Source organism: Miscanthus floridulus, chromosome 15 (assembly GCF_019320115.1).
Source record: "Miscanthus floridulus cultivar M001 chromosome 15, ASM1932011v1, whole genome shotgun sequence".
NCBI classification, from domain to species: domain Eukaryota; kingdom Viridiplantae; phylum Streptophyta; class Magnoliopsida; order Poales; family Poaceae; genus Miscanthus; species Miscanthus floridulus.
The window spans coordinates 8169824-8195726 of record NC_089594.1 but is presented as its reverse complement, the minus strand read 5'-3'; the positions used below and the strand labels follow the sequence as shown (position 1 = coordinate 8195726).

At 44.5% G+C, this 25903-nt stretch overlaps 2 pseudogenes; both read left to right on the top strand.

Annotated features, from left to right (window-relative positions):
* Positions 1 to 803: 803 nt before the first annotated feature.
* On the top strand, positions 804 to 2304 carry LOC136506946 (arginine decarboxylase 1-like; annotated as a pseudogene).
* Positions 2305 to 15602: 13298 nt separating this feature from the next.
* LOC136506945 (arginine decarboxylase 1-like) lies at positions 15603 to 16812 on the top strand (annotated as a pseudogene).
* The last annotated feature ends 9091 nt before the right edge of the window (positions 16813 to 25903 follow it).

Here is a 25903-nt window from a genome sequence, read left to right as displayed (position 1 = left end):
AAGCAAAGGTGAAACAGAGTTTTACATATAGTGAGCGAACTCCTGCTAGCGAGACACAAGCAGGAACAGCCTTCCTGAACACTCATACTTTTCGATCCACACTCTATCTGTAGGCGCTGCCTCCTTTGCCGCCAACTCTCTAGCTGCTTCCCTTTCTTCCACCAACTTTTTTGTTGCCAACTCTCTAGCGCATCCTCTATTGCCCCTATTATTCATCTCCACATCCCACTGCTTCTGTGTGACAAAGTCACAAAGATAACACTACATTGATATCAGGAATAAACTTTTTGTAAACGTTCATTTTTTGATGAACAACTTACAACAAACAGAACAACACCAATTACAAAACTTAATGCCGACCAACTTACGTTAGGTGTGGGCAATAAAAGTAGGCAATTTAGCCACTAGTGCCTTCATTGTTTCCATTACCAACATCTTTGTTGCATCTCTTCTAACAGTTCCCTGCATAGCTCCCTGCTTCAGTGACCAGAATAACAAATTTGATGGTAAGGAACCGATTTGCAACCAGCTAAGAAGCACTTCATATAAATTTCACCGAAGCAAGTACAAATTTAATGCCAACCAACTTACGTTAGGTGTGGGCAATAGGACAGGCAGCTGAGCCACAATAGCCTTCATTGCATAAAGGGATAATTGTGTGTTGGACATCTAAAGTGATGGTCCTTTGCTGGCGGACACCCACTTTGGAGCATTTTGCCAGAAGACACTCTGGTTCGGTGAAATTAGGCCATAGGACATTGTGGGCCGGTTGCAGCCAGTAGAGAAGAGAAAACAACGGTGAAATGACATTCTTGCCCCTGCCGCTTTCTTCTTCCTCTCTCCCTTTCTCTTTTTTCTGTTTCCTGTCCCCGCCACCCTCTCCGCCTCCTGCACCCGCCGTGCTGCTGCTCGCCATGAGCTGCCTCGCTGCGCGCGGCAGCACGGACGCCCTGCTCATCTGCAACGGCTACAAGGATGACGGCTACGTCTCGCTCGTGCTCATGGCGCGCTCCATGGGCCTCAACACCGTCATCCTGCTATAGCAGGAGGAGGAGCTCGACATTGTCGTTGACGCCAGCCGCTGCCTCGGCGTGCGCCCAATCGTCGGCATGCGCGCCAAGCTGCGCACCAAGCATGCCGGCCACTTCGGCTCCACGTCCGGGGAAAAGGGCAAGTTTGGCCTCAACGCCGCGCAGATACTGTTCGTGGTCACCAAGCTTAAGTCCATTGCTATGCTCGACTGCCTCCAGCTGCTGCACTTCCACATTGGCTCCCAGATCCCGACCACCAGCCTACTCTCCGACGGCGTCGGCGAGGCCGCGCAGATCTACTGCGAGCTCGCCCGCCTCGGCGCGGACATGTGCGTCATCGACGTCGGCGGCGGCCTCGGTGGCCGTGGTGGCCGCTGTCGGCCGCGTCTGTGACCGCAAGGGGTTGCAGCACCCCATCATCTGCAGCGAGAGCGGCCGCACGCTGGTGTCCCACCACTCGGTCCTGGTGTTCGAGGCCTTCTCGGCTATGGCGCCCGGCCACCTGGACGTGGCCATAGCCTACCTTGTCGATGAGCTCACTGACGACCGCCGCGCCGACTACCGCAACGTCATGATCGCCGCCATGCGCGGTGACTACGACACCAGCAGCCTGTATGCGGACCAGCTAAAGCGGTGCTCCGCCGAGTAGTTCAAGGAGGGGGTTCTTGGCCTGGAGCACCTGGCCACGGTGGACGCCTTCTGCGAGCTCGTCGCCCGTGGCATCGGCGCGCCCGAGCCGCTGCGCACCTACCACATCCACCTGTCCGTGTTCACCTCCCTGTCGGACATGCGGGCCATCGGGCAGCAGTTCCCCATCATCCCGATCCGGCGTCGGTAGGGGCACCCTGGTGTTGACGGTGTCCTCTCAGACCTCACCTGCGACAGCGACGGCAAGGTGAGTGAGTTCATCGGCAGGAGGCACAACCTGCCACTGAACGAACTCCCCACCCATGCCACCCGCGGCTACTACCTAGGAATGTTCCTCGGGCACGCCTACCAGGAGGCCCTCGGCGGGCTGCACAACCTATTTGGTGGGCCCAGCGTGGTGCACGTGTCACAGTGCGACGGCCCCCACTACTTCGCCATGACGCGCGCGGCTGTGGGCCCATCCTGCGCCGGCGGGTGCGGGAGGCGGAGAGGGTGGCGGGGACAGGAAACAGAAAAAAGGGAAAGGGAAAGAGGAAGAAGAAAGCGGCAGGGGCAAGAATGTCATTTCATCGCTGTTCTCTCTCCTCAACTGGCTGCAACCGGTCCGCGGTGTCCAGTGGCCTAATTTTATCGAACCAGAGTGTCTTCTGGCAAAATGCTCCAAAGTGAGTCTCCGCCAGCAAAGGACCAGCACTTTGGATGTCCGACAGACAATTATTCCTTACATAAATTAGCATTTCATACGCCCAAGTCTCTTCTATGTCTTCAGCCTCCTCCAATGTCCCCCAGCGTGCCCTCACAGTGAAAGTAGGTCCAACATCTGATGCCATCTGGTTAACAATCCATGTTTCTTCTACCGGCCCACCATCAAACAACCTCTCCGTTTCTATGTTGAAACAACCCTGTTTCCCCTGTCCATAGTTCTCTGTACGAAAGGAAAATTAGTCATTCCGCTGTTGCAATGATGTGTTGTCACATACTCACATATCAACCAATCCGTAATTTACTTATTTATTATTATAATAGCAAATATGCCCGTGTGTTGCAACAAAAAATAAAATGAAAGAGTCCCATGAAATAATATTTTTTTTGTTTTGGATAATAAAAAATCAATCATGTTTCATTGTTGCCCTCGTCACTACACCTAGCCACATGTATATGACTCCTTTTCTAATCTGGCTTGTATATGCAGCTGCACCAAATAAATCGATCATGTTTTATGGTTGCCCACATCACTACACCTAGCCACACGTATATGGCCTTCTCTTTTTTATATGGCATATATAGCAGCATGAAAGTTATGCAATTGTGCAACAGGAAATTTGAAAAGGACACGGATGGATGGATGGTGTGGTCAACCAAAACCGGAAAAGAGCGTAACGAGTAGGAGATTTCTATTCTTATATATTTTTTATTTAGATTAGGATTCCTATTCAGATTACTCGGAATCTAGAAGATCTAATTGGATTATGATTCCTATCTATCCAGACTACCTTAAGTAGTCCTACACTATTATATAAAGAGAAGGACTATATGTGGTTTCCATATTCATGAAATTAGTTAAGGGAGGGCCGGACGAGCTTTACTCCCGGTGGGGAACCCCCTCTAGTCCCGGTTCCCCACCCGGGAGCAAGCATCCGGGACTAAAGGGGGTCCTTTAGTCCCGGGTCAGGAACCAGGACTAAAGGAGGACCTTTAGTCCCGGTGGGTAACACCAACCGGGACTAAAGGTGCCTCTTGACATGCCACGATGGCCGGCACCTTTAGTCCCGGTTGGTAATACGAACCGGGACTAAAGGTTTCTTTCTTTTTTCTTTTTTTTTATTTTTTTGTTTTCTTTTAAAATAGGTTTTTGAAGTCGTATTGTACGCTGCTAATTATACATTTATACGCGCGTATAGTATGTTTCGGTTCAAGCACAATGAACGTATTAAATCACACAATTCAAGCATAGAAATATATATATATATATATATATATATATATATATATATATATATATATATATATATATATATGCATGCATGCATCATATATATTTACATGCATGCATGCATATGTGTATTTTACATTATATTATTTCATGTGCATATATTACAAAAGATTGCATTATAGTTGTTGTGACATAACAAGTTTTCTCTCATCCTCTAGCTTGGCTTCAATGGCAGTGTTGGGTCGAAGTAGAACTCGCCCTTGGAATCGATGACCTGCTCATTAAAAAAATCCGGCTATAGACTCTTGAATTGCTTTGATTTGGTCTTGCCGTATGACCTTTTCCTCCAACCATCGAGTCTACAGGTTTGAATTAAAGGAAAATAAATTAATATATATACATATATATATATATATATAAAGACATAGTAACACAATCAATAATAATAATTAAATGAATATATAGTGTATTTTTAACGTACTTTGAGTCTCTCTGTAGGAGTTCTTTGGGAGAGCACCTTGATAAACTTGCAAACATAGTAACCACAGTAGTTGTTCCCCTGTTCCTGCCTCAGACACCACTTTACGAGAAAAGATTTGTCATCCAATCTGGTGATCCGGTGAAAGCTATATGTTTAATTAATAAAGATGATGCGATTCAGGGGACTTACTTTCAAAGGGATTACATTCAGTGGCGCTTTGTATTTTTCCATGTGTTGCTTCTTAATAAAGGTTTTCCAAACACTGTCCAATAAAAAATTTGCCACGTCATCAGATATAGTTAATCATCATGTTTGTGTGTATATATAGTTGCTAGAGATCCTGAAATTACCTCTGGATAATATCTATCATATCTTGGTAGTCTTGTTGTGGTTTTCTCATCGAGTCATAGATTATCAAGTGACTTTTCACCAGATCGATGTCCATCAATATCCAGTGATTGCTGCATGTGTTTATAGGATATAACGCATAACACTCATTAATTAACTAGAATCAACATATGAGCCATTAAGGATATGATCGACATGATTAACACTCACTTAAAGTTATAGGGAAAGAGTATATCCTTCTTGTGGCGTTGGTTCACTAAGAAGTTCATGAGGTTACTCTCTGACTCAGACTTCCAATTAGTCTTTGGAGTAATTGGGTCTTTGAATACTATATGGGGATCAACAAAACTAATTTCATTGTAGCCTTCCTTTCTGAGCTCTGTCATTATAAATCTACATATATATAGTACTTGTTAGGATAATTTATATGCATATACACACATATGATGAGTTTAATAATAGATCGAAAGAATTATTACTTACAGGCAATAGCAGCTAATGATAACTTTGTCCAGAGAGGTCAGGTGGCATAGTTGATGAAATTCTGCAAAGTCAACATACATAACATCATCGCCACGGAACCAATGTTCGTCTCTAATTCTGACACCAACGCAGAAGTCTCCACTGGTAGACGCCTGCATGTACCACTTGTTTAGCAGGTACATTTGCGTCCCCAGATCAGATAAGGCTTGAGGGTTGTATAGACTCTGGCCTAGTACAAATTTTTTCTTTCAAATATCAACCTCCGCCGCACTCTCAATGTTTCCATCACCAAACATCTGGTAAAGGTCGAGACCAGTCTCATCAAGAAATTCACCAAGGTGATCCAAATCGACATCCGGAGGTATGTTTGCCTGATGCATTAATCCTAAATTCGAACCATATTCATTACCAACAACTAGCGGGGGGGGGGGGGGGGTTGATTGGTGCGCTTGTTGTCCGAGTTGGGCAACTCCTTTCCCTGCCCGCTTCTTTTTTTGTGCCACCTCAATTGACTTGGTGAGAGTGCGGTCATAGTCCGATAACGTTGATTTGGACGGCTTACGAGATTCCCACTGTTGTTGCTGGTAAGAAATCACCTTTTTTCTTAGAATATCTGGAGCTACGAAGAAGTACGGTTTCTCCAGGTTTCTCCTTGCTTCTTGATTCATTTTAAGTTTGTCATAGAATCTAGACATGTCTTTTTTATATGCATCAGTTCCTTCTTCCTTTTCTTTAGATATTATTTTGGGAATAGCCCTTGGTTTCACGGTGGCTTTCTTTGCAGGCAGGGACTGGTTCTTCGTTTGAGGGGCTGGCCTCTTGCTAGGCTTCTTGGTAGGTGGGGGCGGGGGAGGCGTTGGAGACCTCCTTGGAGGTGTTGGCAGCGGCGTTGGAGACCTCCTTGGAGGTGGCAGCTACGGCGTTGGAGACCTCCTTGGAGATGGTGTGGATGCAGCCTCGTCTTCCAACATAATGTCATCGTATAGAGCACTATGATGATCTGGCGATTGAACAATTGGATTTAGGTTGGGGGAGGATCTGCTACAAAAAAAGGAATGACATATTATTATGAGTAGATTGTTAATTATTTAAGCCAATACAAATTAATGATGTAGTGTTTTCATCCGCACGTACCTATGGTGAGGTAGTTCAGGAGGAGGTGGAGCCGACATCCCTGGAATGATGATGTAGCGCTTGCGCCATAGAATGAATGTCTTCTCCGCTTCTCCTAGAGTCTTCTCGCCATCACATCTAGGAATGTCAAGAGGCAAATCACTAAAACCTTTTTTAGCTTTATCTACCAAGATGGTAGCATATCCTTCTTGGATTATATTCCCATGAATCCTTGGTGTCTTGGTTCGGTCGATAGGATTAACAAGACCGATAGCCACCTTGATTGTGGAATTCTCCTTCGGAATGTGTAGCTCACACGTTGTACAAGGTTCAGTGACATCATCCACAGGGAAGCGCAGTCATGTTTCCCCTTGATTTGGTATCTCCATGGAAGCACAGCTGCTTTTCAACTGAACAGATTGGCTAATGTTGATTCCTGGCTCTGATGCCTGCTTGCTTGCACTCACTGCTATTTGCACTTGCCTTCTGATTTCCTCCTGCATTCTCGCTTCAAGGTTTTTTTCCCGCTCCTGTGCTTCACGCACCGCTTCCTCCAACCTCTGGAGCCGCTGTGCCTCTTCTTTCTTCTTTCTCTGGCGACTTCTATAGGAAGGTCTGTCCTGAGGGAATCCATGCTCCCACGAGACACTTCCTTTGCCTCTAGTTCGGCCACCATGTTCAATAGTCCCGATGGCATATGTCAGCTCATCCTTCTCTTTGTTGGGCCTGAACGCACCACTAGCAGTAGCTCTCTGAGCATAAAACAATCTTTCTGCTGCTTCTTGCAGTCTTGCGCCATAAACGCACTTCCCTGTCTCCTGGTCTAGTGTTCCCCCATGACCGAAAAACCAATTCTTTGCATGTTCTCCCCACTCGAGTGATTCTGGTCTGATACCCTTGGCAAGAAGGTCTGCTTCCATTTTGTTCCACTTCTTAATGGCAGTCGGGTAGCCACCTGATCCCAAGGTATGGTGGTATGTCTTCTATTGGGCATTATGTTGGTTCTTTATCACCCGACTCACACCCTCTTCCAAAGTCTTGTACTGTACAAACTCATCCCAATAGGGCCTCTGCTTTGAGATCGGGCCTGGGACAGTAAAATCTGGTGCTATGTTCTTCTTCACATACGTCGTGTATAGGTGTTTCTTCCAAGTCTGAAACTGGGTGGCCATCTTCTTCATTGCCCAATCCCTAACTCGCTCCTTCAATTCATCACCATCTATTATATCATCATAACCATCTGTTTGGAGCGTGAAATGTACCAAGACATCTTTCCAAATTAACGCCTTGTCACGATCAGAGACAAAACTGATATGAGGAGCATTGGTCTTCTTCTTCCATTCACGGGTACTAATCGGGAGCCGGTCCCGTACAAGGTAACCACAGTGGTGCACAAATTTCATTTTATTCGGCTCCCCCGGTTCTCCTGTATCCACATTGAACTCCGAGATGATGAAGCAGCCCTCCAATGGCTTTTTGGGACCTTGAACATTTTTACTCTTCGTTGTAGTTGTTGATGTCGATCCAGAGGGCTACAAAACATAAACATTATTTTTAATGTCATGAGCACACATAAGACATATGATAATATATATAGCTAATAATAAAAAATATATACTTGGCCAATATATTGTTGCTCATTTTGTTCAAGTGCTAAGTACTGACTCCCGTCATCTGCATCCTCTTGCACGTTATTTTTAGCACCATCATCGCCGGCAACTTGAGTGCCAGTGTTGATCAAATTCATCATCAACTCCTCCTCATCCATGTTTCTCGGGTCGGCCATCTAACTTCAAAAAACAAAACCAATATATAGTACGTCAAATCTTTGCTTACATGCATAAAATCTACGAACAATATGCATTATTAAATCTTGCCCCTCGGTCACGGACGCAATTCGCCACACTAGGGTGAACTACGTCGGTACTAGGGCGAATTAGGGCTATACATAAATGGCCAAGGGCAAATTGCGTCGGTGACTAGGGCGAACCACGTTGGTGACATCAACAGCGTGGTTCGCCCTAGTGTGATTGTTTAGCATTAACGATAATGATAATACAAATGTTGATCAACTAGGCCACGAGAAAGGGCGGTGTGACAAGAGTGGCGGTGCTCCACTCCGCCGTATATATGTCTGTACACATGGGTGAACAAGGGCGGTGGTGCTCCGCCGTATACACAGAAACGCATGGGCGAACGAGGGCGGCGGTGCTCCGCGACGTATATATACATGCATATGAATACAAATGACGTATATACGTGTCGGCGCAGTGGCCGATGTGCTGACGACGACGACATGAGGTGGGCCGGCGTGCTGACGACGACGACGACGTGAGGCGGGCTGGGGCAGTGTCGGTGCGTGATGTTGTGATCCTATGTACCATGTGAACCATGTAGTCATTCATCATATGAGAAAATTCTATGTTGATAATGTAAGTATAAGTCATTATGAAATGTAAGTATATGTGCCTTATTGCTAATACAACCATTACTATTTCCGAAATGATAAGAATTTATTTTGTTCTTCTATAGGCGATCTCTGATGCTATGATATAAAGTTTGAAGATAGTCTTCCCGGAAAAAATATGTAATGCTCATATTACTTTAGCAACATTAATATATTATATCTATATATTCAAAGTTCACAAATGAAGAAACGTTGAAGTTTTCCCTCATTTGTCTGTAGCCATGCATGCAAGTCCAACCAAAACTGCTTACATCATCACATGTGATATTTTTTATAAACTAAAAAACACTTAGTTTACAAATTGGGTATCCAAATTAAGTTCCTATTTGACCATTATATATCCTACAACAAATCCTTCAAAAAAAAGACCCTACATGAATATATTTGGATAAAATTTCATTAACAAACATTGATCTATGAAGATAGAAAAAATTCTTCTATTGAGCAAAGGCAGTGTTCTAGATTCATGAAACAATGTTCAGTTTCCGGCCATCGTCTGAGAATGTACAAAGAGATCGACGAACATATCACCTCGAGCTCGGCAGTGGAGGGCCTCGGGCGCGGTGGAGGGCCACGGGCATGGTGGAGGGCCTCGAGCGCGGAGGAGGGCGCGGTGGAGGGCCACGGGCGCGCGCGGAGGAGGGGCACGGGCGCACGCGGTGGAGGCCGCACGAGGAAGAAGAGGGTGGCGCCGGTGTCACGGAAGGCGAACGGACGCGGCGCGAGGAAGAAGTGGGCGGCGGTGTTCGACGAGGAAGAAGACGAGCGGATCGATCTACGCTAGGCGCTGGAGGTTATATATCAGAGAGAATTACTCCCGGTGCCAGCCACCAACCAGGAGTAAAAACCCTTTACTCCCGGTGCGTATTACCAACCGGGAGTAAAGGTACCTTTACTCCCGGTGTGTGTTACCAACCGGGAGTAAAGGTATACCTTTACTCCCGGTTGGTAACACGCACCGGGAGTAAAGGGTTTTTTTGGCGGGCCACGAAACTGCAGCCCACCTTTACTCCCGGGTGGGCTTCCCACCCGGGAGTAAAGGTGGCCTGCAGTTTCGTTTCCCGCCTGTTTTAAGCAATAGTCTTGTTAAATACAATAGAAATGCAATAGTTTTTGTTAAATACATAGTAAATTAAATAAAAGGCATAAAATTATTTTGTTAAAAATATGAATTTTCTTTTTGTTTATTGCACATAGGAAAAATCTATAACCTAACTTTTTTTATTTTTTGTTAGAATTATAAAACATAATGTAACTAATATTTATTATTTCGTTAATGCAAAAATGTAGTGTTTAATTAAAATTATTAAAACTATTGGTTTTTGACAGGAAATTTGTTTTCACATTATTTTAACGTTAATATTTTAATTTTTCATCACTCAGTATCCTAATTTACCTTTTTGAGAGAGAAATCCCACCAAATCAAACATTGATTTAATTTGAAACATGACATAATAAACATCTGAATTCACAATTATTACATAATATCTCAAACACACACTATATTAAATCACTATATCATCAAGTGGGCACAGCAGTGAACTTCTTCTTTACGTATGTCCCTTGGTTATGATCGCTTCGTAACCATGGAGTGTCCTCATCATTTACCAAGATGCTAGGGTCTTTGTTCACTTTGAAGGGCGGAATTCGGTCATCCTTTTCATATTCTTCTGACATGTCCGACTTGTCATCAATTCCCACGATGACTCTTTTCCCTGAAAGAACTATATGGCGCTTTGGCTCTTTGGTTGAGTCATTATTGTTTTTCCCTCTTTTTGGTTTGGTAGACATATCATTGACATAGAACACCTGATTCACATCCTTGGCAAGGACGAATGGTTCGTCTTTGTACCCAATATTACTAAGGTCTACTGTTGTCATTCCATACTCGTTGTCTACTATTACCCCACCTCCGGTCACCTTGACCCATTGGCACTTGAACAATGGGATCTTCAAAGTAGGTGCATATTCTAGTTCCCATATTTCATCTATGCGTCCATAATATGTCTGCTTATTCCCATTCGGGTCTATGGCATCTATGCGGACACCACTGTTTTGGTTGGTACTCCTTTTATCTTGGGCTACTGTGTAGAATATGTTCCCATTTATCTCGTACCCTTTGTGTGTGACGATATGCCATGATGGTTGCATAGCCAATAAATACAGTTGCTCATGGATGCTCTCATCACCTTGACATTTTTTTCGCAACCAACCGCTGAAAGTTTCCATGTGCTTATGCGTAATCCAAGCTTCAGTCTTCCCTAGAAACTCGGATCGTAAGAGATCCTTGTGTGTCTCAATATACGGATCTACCAAAGAGGAGTTCTGTAGAACTGTGTAGTGCGCTTTATTGAAATAATCATCATCCATACCAATATATGTTTTCCTCCCTAGTGTCCCCTTTTCGCTTAGTCTCCCCTCATGTCTCGATTCAGGAACACCAATCGAGTCAAGGTCGGGAATAAAGTCAACACAGAACTCAATGACCTCTTCTATTCCATAGCCCTTGGCGATGCTTCCTTCTGGGCGAGCATGGTTGTGAACATATTTCTTCAGGACTCCCATGAATCTCTCTAAGGGGAACATGTTGTGTAGGAACACAGGACCGAGAGTGAAAATCTCCTTGACTAGGTGAACTAGGAGGTGTGTCATAATATCAAAGAAGGAAGGAGGGAACACCAACTCAAAGCTGACGAGACATTGAACCACATCATTCTATAGTTTAGCTAGATCAGTTGGATCAATTGCCTTCTGAGAAATTGCATTGAGGAATGCACATAGCTTCACGGTGGCTAGACGTACATTTGGAGGTAGAATTCCTCTTAATGCAACTAGAAGTAATTGCGTCATGAGAACGTGACAGTCATGGGACTTTAAGTTACAGAATTTCTTGTCTGGCACATTTATAAAACCCTTTATATTCGAGGAGAATCCAGATGGTACCTTGATGTTGTTTAAGCATTCAAACATGATTTCCTTCTCCTCTTTGCTTAGAGTGTAGCTAGCAGGATGTAAGTAATGGCATCCATCATCTATCTTCTCTGGATGCAGGTTGTCTCTTTCTCTCAAACAACGCAGGTCCTATCGTGCTTCAAATGTGTCCTTAGGCTTTCCATACACACCCATAAAGCCTAGCAGGTTCACACAAAGATTCTTCGTCAGGTGCATCACGTCGATCGAGCTACGGACCTCCAGGACTTGCCAATAGGGTAGGTCCCAAAATATGGACTTCTTCTTCCACATGGGTGCGTGACCGTTAGTGTCTTTCGGAATAGGTTAGCTTCCATGTCCTTTTCCAAAGACGACTTTCACATCATTGACCATATCAAGTACATCCTCACCGGTTCGGTTGCGAGGCTTGGTTAGGTGGTCTGCCTTCCCTTTAAAATGCTTGCCTTTCTTTCTTACGGGGTGATTTGCAGGAAGAAATCGACGATGGCCAAGGTACACGACCTTTCGACATTTTTTCAAGAATACACCTCTAATATCACCGAAGCAGTGTATGCATGCATTATATCCCTTGTTTGACTATCCTAAAAGATTACTTAGAGCAGGCCAATGATTGATTGTTATGAACAACAATGCTCGCAGATCAAAGTGTTCCTGTTTGTACTCATCCCACACACGTACACCTTCTTTATTCCACAAAATGAGAAGTTCATCAATAAGTGGTCTCAGGTACACATCGATGTCATTGCCAGGTTGCTTCGGGCCTTGGATGAGCACAGGCATCATAATGAACTTCCGCTTCATGCATAACCAAGGAGGAATGTTGTAGATACTTAGAGTAATAGGCCAAGTGCTATGACTATTGTTCTGCTCTCCAAAAGGATTGATACCATCTGTACTTAAAGCAAACCTTAAGTTTCTTGCGTCATTTGCAAACTCCAGGAATTCTCTGTCGATTGCTCTCCACTGGGACCCATCAGCAGGGTGTCTCAACATATTGTCTACCTTACGGTCTTCTTTGTGCCATCGTAACAATTTTGCATGTTCTTTGTTTCTGAACAGATGTTTCAAGCGTGGTATTATAGGAGCATACCACATAACCTTGGCAGGGATTTTCTTACACGGACGTTCGCCCTCAACATCACCAGGGTCATCTCACCTGATCTTATACTGCGACGCATGGCATACCGGGCATGCATCCAATTTCTCGTACTCTTTGCCACGGTACAGGATGCAGTCATTAGGACATGCATGTATCTTCTCTATTTCTAGCCCCATAGGACAGACAACTTGTTTTGCTTCGTAGGTACTGGCAGGCAATTCATTGTACTTCGGAAGCATCTTCTTTTGGATTTTTAGTAACTCTCCAAATCCCTTGTCAGATACACCATTCTTTGCCTTCCATTGCAGCAATTCTAGTGTTGTTCCCAACTTTTTCTGCCCTGCATCACAAGTTGGGTACAACAATTTCTTGTGATCTTCTAGCATCCGCTCGAACTTGATCTTCTCCTTTTCACTTTCACATTCTCTTTGTGCGTCACGAATGACCTGAGAAAGATCATTAGCCGGCTCATCTTCTGCGGCTACCTCTTCTTCAGCTTCTCCCATTGTAGTATCATTGAAGCACGCACCATCAGGAATAATATCATTGTCGTCCCATTGTTCTTCTTCACCTTCTTCCATTACAACACCGGTTTCTCCGTGCTTTGTCCAAAATATATAGTTTGGCATGAAACCCGACTTGAACAAGTGTGAATGAAGAGTCCTTGAGCAAGGATATTCCACCGTATTCTTACATATGGCACATGGACAGCACATGAAACCGTCGCGTTTGTTTGCCTCGGCCGCACGTAACAAAGAATGCATGTTGTCAATGAACTCTTGGGAGCGGCGATCAGTATTATACATCCAATGACGGCTCATCTGCATTACATGACATAAATATCATATTAAAACCTAGATCATAATTAATTATTTATACAACATGCGTGCCACCACAAAAGATACAAATTTATGAAAGCATCGCTACAATGTAGACAATCCCATCTACCACTAAAAGAACTAAAGCTAAAATACATTTCAGGAGCACAAGGATTTCACGACCAATCTCAACTAAAATAGACAGATCCCCCGATTGTGCAACATCTTTGGGCTTCTTCGGCTGGATCACTGCCTCATTAGCCGCCGTATCTGCCTGTTGTGCAAGATATTTTTGCACAAGTTCAACATACTCTTCCTCCCAGTAGAAGCCTGAACATCGTCCACTGCTATCCCACTAAAATTAAAACAAAAAATTAGAACTTTAATCACAACCATCATGAAAATAGGTATAAAGTAACCATAATCATTAAATACGATAAAATAACTCACATGGCGATCCGGACACTTGTAGAAGATACAATCCTTGTTGGGACCCTCCTTCTTCACTCGGTACTCCATCACAATCTTCGTCTTATCATGACACTTACCGCATGGAATGAGAGGAAGGCCTGGCCTAAGTCGCTTTGGAAACCCATGAGAGGCCGAGGACCCGGAAGCAGTTGCCATCTACTCTCTATACTCATTTTTAATACACTATAAATTTCTCCTTTTATAAACAAATAAAATTAAGAAACTATAAAATTATCTAGATCTCTAAACAATGATATTTTTAATGGTCATTGTGTTCTCGTCTTTTACTGCGGCAGGTAAGTAATTCACATGATATTTCCGCAAATTAACAGAAGAATGAGAGTGTACACACATAACAGACTACTGCGATGATATCGGGACGTGTGAATAAATAACCATCCGTACTAGTTGAACTTGCTTACGTGATCATCTCGGCGAGCATTTCTCCACCGGACGGCACCGTACTTGGTCAAGGAAGAGCTCCGATTCTACAAGGAAGGGAACACGGTCTTCCACGACCGTTGTCGCTCTCCCTCGTAGAATCAAAGCTCCTCCTTGACGTTCGTTACCGTTCGGCAGAGAACATGCTCGCCGACATGAACACGGTCCGCTAGTTCAACTAGTACGGATTTTCTATAATTTTCTAACTATTTTCTAAGTTTTTCATTTCATAAAAAATTAAAATAAAAAGTACGGTGATTGACAGACTACTGCGACGATATCAGGACATGTGAATAAATAACCATCCGTACTAGTTGAACTTGCTTACGTGATCATCTCGACGAGCATTTCTCCACCGGACGGCACCGTACTTGGTCAAGGAAGAGCTCCGATTCTACGAGGAAGGGAACACGGTCTCCCACGACCGTTGTCGCTCTCCCTCATAGAATCAAAGCTCCTCCTTGATGTCCGTTACCGCTCGACAGAGAACATGCTTGCCGAGCTGAACACAGTCCGCAAGTTCAACTAGTATGGATTTTCTATAATTTTCTAACTATTTTCTAAGTTTTTATTTATATATACTACATTTAGGTACGGTGATTGACAAACTACTGCGACGATATCAGGACATGTGAATAAATAACCATCCGTACTAGTTGACCTTGCTTACGTGATCATCTCGGCGAGCATTTCTCCACCGGACGGCACCGTACTTGGTCAAGGAAGAGCTCCGATTCTACAAGGAAGGGAACACGGTCTTCCACGACCGTTGTCGCTCTCCCTCGTAGAATCAAAGCTCCTCCTTGACGTCCGTTACCGCTCGGCAGTGAACATGCTCGCCGAGCTGAACACGGTCCGCAAGTTCAACTAGTACGGATTTGCTATAATTTTCTAACTATTTTCTAAGTTTATATTTATATATACTTTAACCTTCTTTCATGTAAATATGCAAGCTTGAAGTGATTTTGAGCTCAAATTGCTTACAAATGAAAAAAACCACAATAAAGAACCATAAATATATATAGTGAACAAAATTGCATAAGAAAATGGTGAAAAATGAGAGTATGAGATTGGTAACCTTTACAACTGAAGAATCGACGGATGAATCAAAAAAATCAACGAAGGAATCGAAGAATGGATGGAGGAACAATGGAGGGAGGGAGGAAGCAAGAACACTAGTGCAGTGAGCTTCAAAATGTGCTGAGCTTAGGCTCGGGGAGGAAGAAGGAGACGGCCGATTTATAAAGGGAGAACATTTAGTCCCGGTTGGTGGATCCAACTGGGACTAAAGGTAACTTTTCAACCCCGGACGCAGCCATGGCCCGGGAGTAGACTTTTACTCCCGGTTGGATCCACCAACCGGGAGTAAAAGTATACCTTTAGTCCCGATTGGTGGCTCCAACCGGGACTAAAGGTCCCTGCCACCTCTATCTGGCGTAGTAGCCGTTGGGCAGGGACCTTTAGTCCCGGTTGGAGCCACCAACCGGGACTAAATGTATTTCTAGTCCCAGGGGCAAAAAATTCCGAGACTAGAGCCCATTTTGGCCGAGGATCAAAGGTCTGTTCTCTACTAGTGTCCAGCTGCTGCACTTCCACATTGGCTCCTAGATCCCGACCACCAGCCTACTCTCCGACGGCGTCGGCGAGGCCGCGCAGATCTACTGCGAGCTCGCCCACCTCGGCGCGTACATGTGCGTCATCGACGTCGGCGGTGGCCTCGGTGGCCGTGGTGGCCGCTGTCGGCCGTGTCTGTGACCGCAAGGGGTTGTAGCACCCCATCATCTGCAGCGAGAGCGGCCGCGCACTGGTGTCCCACCACTCGGTCCTGGTGTTCGAGGCCTTCTCGGCTACGGCGCCCGGCCGCCTGGACGTGGCCATAGCCTACCTTGTCGATGAGCTCACTGACGACCGCCGCGCCGACTACCGCAACGTCATGATTGCCGCCATGCGCGGTGACTACGACACCTGCAGCCTGTATGCGGACCAGCTAAAGCGGTGCTCCGCCGAGCAGTTCAAGGAGGGGGTTCTTGGCCTGGAGCACCTGGCCACGGTGGACGCCTTCTGCGAGCTCGTCGCCCGCGGCATCGGTGCGCCCGAGCCGCTGCGCACCTACCACATCCACCTGTCCGTGTTCACCTCCCTGCCGGACATGCGGGCCATTGGGCAGCAGTTCCCCATCATCCCGATCCGGCGCCGGTAGGGGCGCCCTGGTGTTGACGGTGTCCTCTCAGACCTCACCTACGACAGCGACGGCAAGGTGAGTGAGTTCATCGGCAGGAGGCACAGCCTGCCACTAAACAAACTCCCCACCCATGCCCCCCGCGGCTACTACCTAGGAATGTTCCTCGGGCGCGCCTACCAGGAGGCCCTCGGCGGGCTGCACAACCTCTTTGGTGGGCCCAGCGTGGTGCACGTGTCACAGTGCGACGGCCCCCACTACTTCGCCATGACGCGCGCGGCTGTGGGCCCATCCTGCGCCGGCGGGTGCGGGAGGCGGAGAGGGTGGCGGGGACAGGAAACAGAATAAAGGGAAAGGGAGAGAGGAAGAAGAAAGCGGCAGGGGCAAGAATGTCATTTCACCGCTGTTCTCTCTCCTCAACTGGCTGCAACCGGTCCGCGGTGTCCTGTTGCCTAATTTTACCGAACCAGAGTGTCTTCTGGCAAAATGCTCCAAAGTGGGTGTCCGCCAGCAAAGGACCAGCACTTTGGATGTCCATCAGACAATTATTCCTTACATAAATTAGCATTTCATACGCCCAAGTCTCTTCTATGTCTTCAGCCTCCTCCAATGTCCCCCAGCGTGCCCTCACAGTGAAAGTACGTCCACCATCTGATGCCATCTGGTTAACAATCCATGTTTCTTCTACCGGCCCACCATCAAACAACCTCTCCGTTTCTATGTTGAAACAACCCTGTTTTCCCCTGTCCATAGTTCTCTGTACGAAAGGAAAATTAGTCATTCCGCTGTTGCAATGATGTGTTGTCACATACTCACATATCAACCAATCCGTAATTTACTTATTTATTATTATAATAGCAAATATGCCCGTGTGTTGCAATGAAAAATAAAATGAAAGAGTCCCATGAAATAATATTTTTTTTGTTTTGGATAATAAAAAATCAATCATGTTTCATTGTTGCCCTCGTCACTACACCTAGCCACATGTATATGACTCCTTTTCTAATCTGGCTTGTATATGCAGCTGCACCAAATAAATCGATCATGTTTTATGGTTGCCCACATCACTACACCTAGCCACACGTATATGGCCTTCTCTTTTTTATATGGCTTTGTATATATAGCAGCATGAAAGTTATGGAATTGTGCAACAGGAAATTTGAAAAGGACACGGATGGATGGATGGTGTGGTCAACCAAAACCGAAAAGAGCGTAACGAGTAGGAGATTTCTATTCTTATATATTTTTTATTTAGATTAGGATTCCTATTTAGATTACTCGGAATCTAGAAGATCTAATTGGATTATGATTCCTATCTATCCAGACTACCTTAAGTAGTCCTACACTATTATATAAAGAGAAGGACTATATGTGGTTTCCATATTCATGAAATTAGTTAAGGGAGGGCCGGACGAAAAAAAATGGGTGGAGAGACATTTTGCCTTTTTAATATTAATATTTACACCAAAATTTGGGAAAAAGAACATAGGAACTCGAAGCTTCCGGGATTGTATCATTAAGGAATCGATTGGCTGAGAATCTGTATGAGCTGATTTAGATGTAATGTTAGAATCGGCTATTTTATGGATGACGTCAGTAGACGACGTCAATGGGCTATATTTGAGTGGCACCAAGGAGACGTGTCACACTCTACGAATAAGAAAAATTAGGGTCCAAGTTATTATTAAGTTAGGAAGTTTTCTTTTTTTCTAAGAATTATAATGAGTCGTATTTGAGTAGGAATTATGTTTAGTTTATGGGTATAAATATTAGACCCTGGTTATTGTAAAAAGGGACAAACATTCAATCAATACAGTCTTTCCGGCTTTCGCTATCGCATTAGGAGTGGGAGCTATAGATCTCGGCGAGTTCTTCCGCAAACAGGGCTGCATCGATTGATCAACCTCCAGCTTGCTTGTGAGTACCGTCACGACTTGTATTGGGCTTGTAAAGTTGCATCAGCTGATTGACCTTGTATGAGCCATAATATAAGTTAGTTATCGATTTGTATCATAGTTTGTAAGGCTATATTAGTTGATTGATCCCTTATAAATCATAATATAGATCAAAGTTATCGATCTTGTGTTAAATAACTTATTGTTTAATACAATATCACCAATTATCGAATCTGCTAAGATTAGTAGGATTTTTTTTGCTGTTTTTGTTTGATTCACCAGTTATTGATCTTGTTATAATTAATATTTTCTTAATTATAACAAAATCACCTGATTGAAATAGAGATAGATCGGCATCATATCATCTTAATTGGTTGTCTTCTAGTCTGGTCACGCTTTAAATCTTATGATTGATGGCTTAATTCCGCTAGATCGGCTGTTCTATTTCTATTTCAATCAAACATAGTATGCATTCAAAGGTATGTTTCAATCTTAAATAAACTCACTAGTTAATGAGATCTAATCTAATAACACTACCATAGCTGCATCGATCCGGTCGAACCTCACTGGTAAGACTTTAGATTAGAAATTATCGATTAGTGCTCTTATTCATGATCAAGATATGTACTCTGTTTGTTTGCTATGACTGCATTGGCTATTTAGGCGATTTGCCTATACTCTCATGCATATAGCATGTCTTCCTGAATCTGTCAACATATCAATGTCTGGTTGTTTAGGGCCAGAAATAAGAATAGTGAGGAGAAGGTACTTTCTCTTTTGACACAACCGTGTTGGGATGTTGTACAAGGTCAAGATCATTAGCCAAGTGCTGTGGTCGCTCATCCTCTCATTGAAGGGATTCATTCCATCAGTGCTCAAGTCAAATCGTACATTCCTTGGGTCATCGCTAAATTCTTTGTACTTCTCATCGATCCTTTGCCACTGACTACAATCAGCCGGGTGTGCAGTCTTATCATCATCCACCTTGCGCTCATCATCCCACCATGTCATGAGTGCAGCTTCTTTAGGGTTTAGAAAGATACGTCATCATTATTGGCACCACCTTCATCATTACCATCCCAACCACCAGCATCACCACCTTGTTCATTGCCAAACTCGGGATCCATTCGTGCATCAAGCTCTGCTGAATATTGGGACAGGGATTCTAAGGTTTTGTCGTTGTATTCCTTCTCATCCTCGTCGTTAACAATAACTATTTCACCATTATGAATCCACACTGTGTAGTCCTCAACAAATCCTCGCATAATCAAATATGATCTGATGATAGTCATATCTGTCCATGCCATACGGTTCTTGCAATCTTTATAGGGATAAATAATTGTATCCTTATTCTCTATCAACGTCATTGCATGCTTCTCTGCGGCTTCAATAAATTTATCCACCTCTTCACAGAAACCTGCATTGAACCTTAACAAGCCATACATCCAAGAGTTCCTGTACTCCATCTTTTACAACAACAACAAACAAAATTAAAGGACAACTTATTCAGATATATATAAAAATAAATCAAATTAATAATTACTTGAGAATAATTATATATACTTCAGATATATATGAATATAAATCAAATATAATTACATGAAGCATACAAACATACCATGGTAGAGGAAAAATTAATTAATGGCCTATTTATCCATAAATAATTAAAATTCATATTTGTTGATTATAATAAATAATTTCAAAGACAATAATTAGCAATAATTAATATTTTACCCAATATCTTTCATGCAAACCCTAGTTCAATTTCATCAAACATAAATTTACAAAAACAAAATTAATAAAAAAACCAAACCCTAAATCTAGATCTACATGCACATGAAACATCCATAAAACTAACTAATTGTTCACTAAAATCAAGAAACATGGACCAAATAAGGGTATGATCTTGTTCTCCTAGTACATTCAAAACTTGGGTCTAATTTGCTTCATAAGTAGCTCAAGCACCATAGAAGAGAGAGAAAAGCAAAACACTAATTACTCACTAACCAACCATTAAAACTTCAAAAAAAGTGTGGAATAACATTTTCTTACCTTCTACCACCTCTCCACCAAAGGATTTGAGGCAAAAACATTCCCCCTTAGTAGAGCAATTTTTGGGAGGTGCCCAAGGCCTCCTTACCTTTTTTTCATGGGTTGGAGGAAGAAGGTACTGTAGGTTTTTATATGTGGGGCATTTGTAGGGGTGGCTGGTGATTAAGCCACCCCTACAAATCACAACACCGGGGACGGCTGGTGAGTGAGCCGCCCCGACAAATCGACCCATTTGTTGGGGCGGCTCGTATCACCAGCCGTCCCTATTATGCCATTTGTAGGGGCGGCTGGTCTCGTCGGTCCCGAGCACGCCCACTGTAGGGGCGGCTCTATCCCCAGCCGCCCCTACAAAAAAATTGAGCCGTTGCTACAAACCTTTTCTGTAGTAGTGATCGCCGGTTTTTAGCAAACCATCGGTGAAAGTGGCGGCGGTGATTATCAATTATGTAGTACTGCTTGATTCCTCTGTTGTAATCCCTTGATTGGGCATTCCTAATAACACGTAGAACACCGCTGGACGTAGGGCTCAAAAGCACGAATCAGGATAAACCGATCTGAGTCCCTTACGTGTTTTGAGTGTTCGAGCCACCATAGAACCATACACCGATCTCCGACAAACAACCCGGATGCTCGCCACGGTTCCGAACCCGCGACAAGTAGCCAAACATATCAGTTAACCTGATGAAGATGTAACAATGTCTCGATGACCCAGATCAAAACAACATCATTCCTTTTGTTTTGTTGACCTTGACTCTACGTACATTCTAGAGTTCCTATTGCCATTATGTAAGTGCACTACAGATAACTAACGTCACAAGACACCAGAGTCTTTCACTTTGTAGATTGAATAATCATTATTGGCCCACAGTGGAGGTAGCTATAGGAAACCCTATTGGAAGATAAATGGAAGACATATATAGTGGAAGACTCCTTTAGTTGTTAGTGTAAATCCCTGGCCCGCTCTAGCGTGGAAACGTGAAAATATATTTAGCAATTTCCAAAATAAATGGCACTACTACAGAAATGAAAAGAGTCGGATGTTGCGCGCTATCAATATCATTAGTGCTTGCTCAAGTGCCTTTCTGCCAACCGATCCGTGACCTGGCCGACGACGACCCATAGATGACCTGACGGTTGAACCATTGGGAAGCCACATATATACGTGTATCTGGTACGAAAAAGGCACCGTCCAAGTCGTCCGCTCTCGAATATGCACTAGTCAAGCACTCAAGCTCAAGCTTGCTAATTTAAGCACACGGCCGCATCGGAGTCAAACCTGCTGGTAGCAAATCGTTCTATCAGCTAGCTCGTCTCTAGTGTTAATTTTCTGTGTGTAGGTGTCCCTGACTCCCTCTCTACATATAGCTCTTCTCGACCGATCTGTAGTTGTACTAACAGCTACGTACTTTAGTTTTCCCTCCTCATCAACTCCGAGGTCAGTCGATATACAGAGGCACCATCGTATATATAGCATGCCGCCCAGCAACAAGCCGTACCATGTTTCCACCAAGAGGTCGCCGGCAGTCGTCGTCCTTGGTGTAATTTTGCTGCTGCTTGTTGTGGTCTGCAGCGACGACGGCCTTGTCTTCCTACTGGCAGCTGCTTCAGAAGACGAATCCGGAAGCAGCGGCCATAGTAAGTATCCACCATGGCAGCCACACTTAGCTTGGATCCCCTGTTTTTCTTTTCCCAATTAAGCGGAAAGTGATCATGTCTCCTTTTGCCCTTGCCCTTTGGCAGATGATCCCAAAGGATCCGGTCCTCGGACAACCGACGCAGTCTCCGGGTTTAGTAAGTGTCCACGGCCAGCCAAATCAGGCAACCCATTACCCATTGCACGCATGATGCAGTTATAACTATTTGCATTAGTTGCTGCAGTTGTAGGAAGAGATTTGCATTAGGAAGCAGCGCGCTCATTATTTTGGAATAGGGCCCGTAATTATTGGTCACTGCGCCGTAGGGGAGGATTGCCGGATTCATCACTGATGGTCCTACGAGAAGTCAGCGGGCGACCCGCCGACGACAGCCCATCGTCGATTTGCACCAACCGTCTACAGTTTTCAACCACGTGTCCTTTCTGGTGTCAGCGGAAAAATGGTTACATTTTTTTTCTAAATAAATGACTATTACTCACTCCTCAGGTGTCCATTTTTAAATAAGTTTGCACTGCTAGCTGTATTCCTTGCCTCAAGATCTACAAAACTAGATTTCATATTTGATACTGTATGTTTTAAACTTATATGCATAGAATTGAATATAATATTATTTGTAACTTATGTACAAGCTGTATATCTAGCAGCTTATGTAGCCTTTTATAGACATCGTATAGCATTAATTATTATGTATGGACATTGATGTGACAGTTCTACTTCAATAACTTTTGCTGGCGCCCCTAATGTCACAATACATGTGTAAAAATGCGCTAGAGAATTGGCGTCTGTGATGTCAAGATCTAACAGATGTGTATTACGCGTCTCTGATGACTCTCATCAGAGATAGCTAAAACATGTCTCGGGTCTTACCAGGGACGCATTTTTAGCTATCCACGTCTCTGATGAGGAATTACAAAAACAAAACAAAAGAAGAATAACATCAATGCCAAGGCTAGGAAACCAAATATTGGTAGTAAACAAATATCTTTCTCTATATCTATATCTATATCTATATCTATATCTATATCTATATCTATATCTATATCTACTAAAAAGAATCACTCGGACCCGTCTACCATAACCGTGGTGAAGCCGGAGCGTTCAAGCCTACCGTGCTATTGTTTGCGCCGACATGTGGCCCCCACGTCCTCTCCGCCGCACGCCCCCACTCGGCCGTTCATCCGTCAACCAGGGCAAGGAAAAAACAGAAACCCCCACCCTGCTGCGTCGTACTACTGACGTCTTCGTCGTCGACGCCACAGTGCCGCCGCTCCCCTACCGCTCCGCTGCTTTCTAGCGCCAGGAGCGCTCAGCCCCTCCCCTACCGTGCCATCACCGTGCTGTCGTCTCGCCCTCTCACATCTCGCGTGGCAGCGCTGCATCCGCTCTGCACCATACCCGCCCCTAGGGCCGCCCCCCGCCGCAGCGGCCTCGGCTCGGCGAACCTCGAAGCGGGCGGCGTGGGAAGAGCCCCTGGCAGGGCGGCCCACCACGCCAGTCCCAGTGCCGGCGAGCCTGAGCGTGTCCGCCTACGCGGGTGGCCCCCGGACCGGTGGCACGCGGACCTAGGCCACGGTTTCGACCCTGCATCGGATTTCCTCCCCGCTTCACCCCTTCATCAGATTTCCTCCGCTTTTCCTCGAGAGAACCCCCTGGCAAGCAAACTCGGTGTGTGACATGAAGGCCACGGGGGAGCGCAGTTCCCATGTGACAAGGACGATATGGACCGCCGCCATGTGGCCAACATGGAACACGGGTGATTCGCTCCTCCAGCGCCGAATCGCTTTGCGCTGCTTGACTGGTTGTGGTTGATCTGCTCCCTGTGTTTTGTTTGATGTGCCTGTCTGATTTTGCTTGTTTGTGTTCTCCTCCGTAGTAACCAGGTGTGATACATACATCCATGTGGTATAAGATCGTGGCCCCGTGCCTCAACCAGGTGTTCCCCTACTGCCACCACCGCTGCTACAATGAGACTATGGTGAGCAAATGTCCTGTATTATGTGGTTTTTGGTAAGTAGAACTCCTCAGGATTTTAGGACCCTTATGGCATCCTCGCCAATTTGCTATCACACTGCCAGACATTTTTTTTTCGGACGCCCAATGGGGACGGTATAGGCATAGTTATTACATTTGTGACCTCACATGTTAGTAGTTTGGTTGTATACTATACTTCTGTCAGACTTAGTTCTTGAGTGTGTTCATTTTGGTTAAATTATGTGCATGACAAATCAAGATATGGAATTCAGTGGCAGCAATGTTGCGGTTGCGCCGTAAAGAAGTGTTCATGCAATAAATTGTGAGATAAGGAACAATCTCCTTAGCAGATTACATTTGTGAATCTGTAGTTCCTGAAATGAGAACTCCATAATACATTTATGAGCATCAACCCTTGATGCAGGAGCCTACGAAGGGGTGTACCAAGGGGTGGTCCTGGAATGTAACACCCCAGCATGTAGTAGTTGTGTTGTCGCCCCATGTGGCACATCAGGAGTTATAGTTGGCGGGTTTAGTACCACCTTGAAAGTTTAGGAGGATGTGGGCTAGCTTATTGTCATTCCAAATGTAGCAACTCTAGGTTAATCCTTTTCCCGAAGCAAAGATCGATGAAAGTGCAAGAGAGGTGCTACACACGTATTCAGGCCTGTTCCACTTGCGGACCTAGGCCATATAAGTAGATTTTGGTCACGAGGTGTTATAGATGGTATTAAGAGCTGTTGACACCAGAATTTGGTTTGTTACATGAGACCCCATAATTCAGAATGCATCAAGAAGAGCCATGATTAGTTCGGAATCGGCTGGTCAAGGCACTATTCAGAGTTAGCTGGATTTTGATAACATCGTCATCTCAAAGAGACTCCGGCGGCAAAAATGGCATTGATCGGGAGTAGGAAAACATGGCGGACTCCACAGAAAGGGGAGTTTGGAGTTCAAGTTATCCTAAATTAGGATGTTTCATTTTCCTTTCCAAGTTTTGTAACCGGTCCTATTCGACCAGGACTCGTAGTCAAGCCCCGGGTATAAATATTGAACCCCGGCTATTGTAACAGACATCTCAGTGATCAATCAACAATCAGTACCTTTACTTTTCAGCTTATGCCACCACCTAGGATTAGGAGTAGAGTAGATCTCGGTGAGTTCTTCGGCAAGCAGGGCTGCCATCGGTTAAGTTCGACCTCTAGTTTGTCTATGAGTATCCGTCACGATTTATATTTTGTTTGTAAGGCTGCCCTCGGTTAAGTCTGATATCTTGCAAGCACGATATAAGTTAGTTATCATTGGTTAATTGCGAGGTTGCATCAGTCTGGCTTGTATCTCTTACAATTATCTGATACAAGTTACCCTTGATTCTTATCAAAATTTGTATGGTTGCATCGGTCCGGCTCGTATCTCGTACAAATTTTGATATGGATTAGTTATCGGCTAAATCTATTGAGATTGGTAGGGTTTCCTTGCCATTTTTTAATAGATTTGCTAGTTATCGATCTTGTTATAATTAGTTTATTACTATTTGTAACAAAATCACCCCTTGCCCGGGTAAGATTGAAACCGATCGGCTTTATATCTATTCAAATCATCGTCTAGTTGCTTTTCCTATTTACATCTTGCTTTTGACAATGGTTTCGGTTAGCTTAGCCGTTTTGATCCAATCTTGATCAAAGATAGCATATGGTCAGGACATGTTTAACCCTAAGTAAAGCCTGCTAGTTCATGAAATCTGATCTATAACTGCTACTATGGCTGCCATCAATCTAGTTGACCCCCACTGTTAGCACTATAGATCGGAGATCGTTAAATAGCAAGTCTTGCTTATGGTCAAACATAGCCTCTAGCTGCATGCTA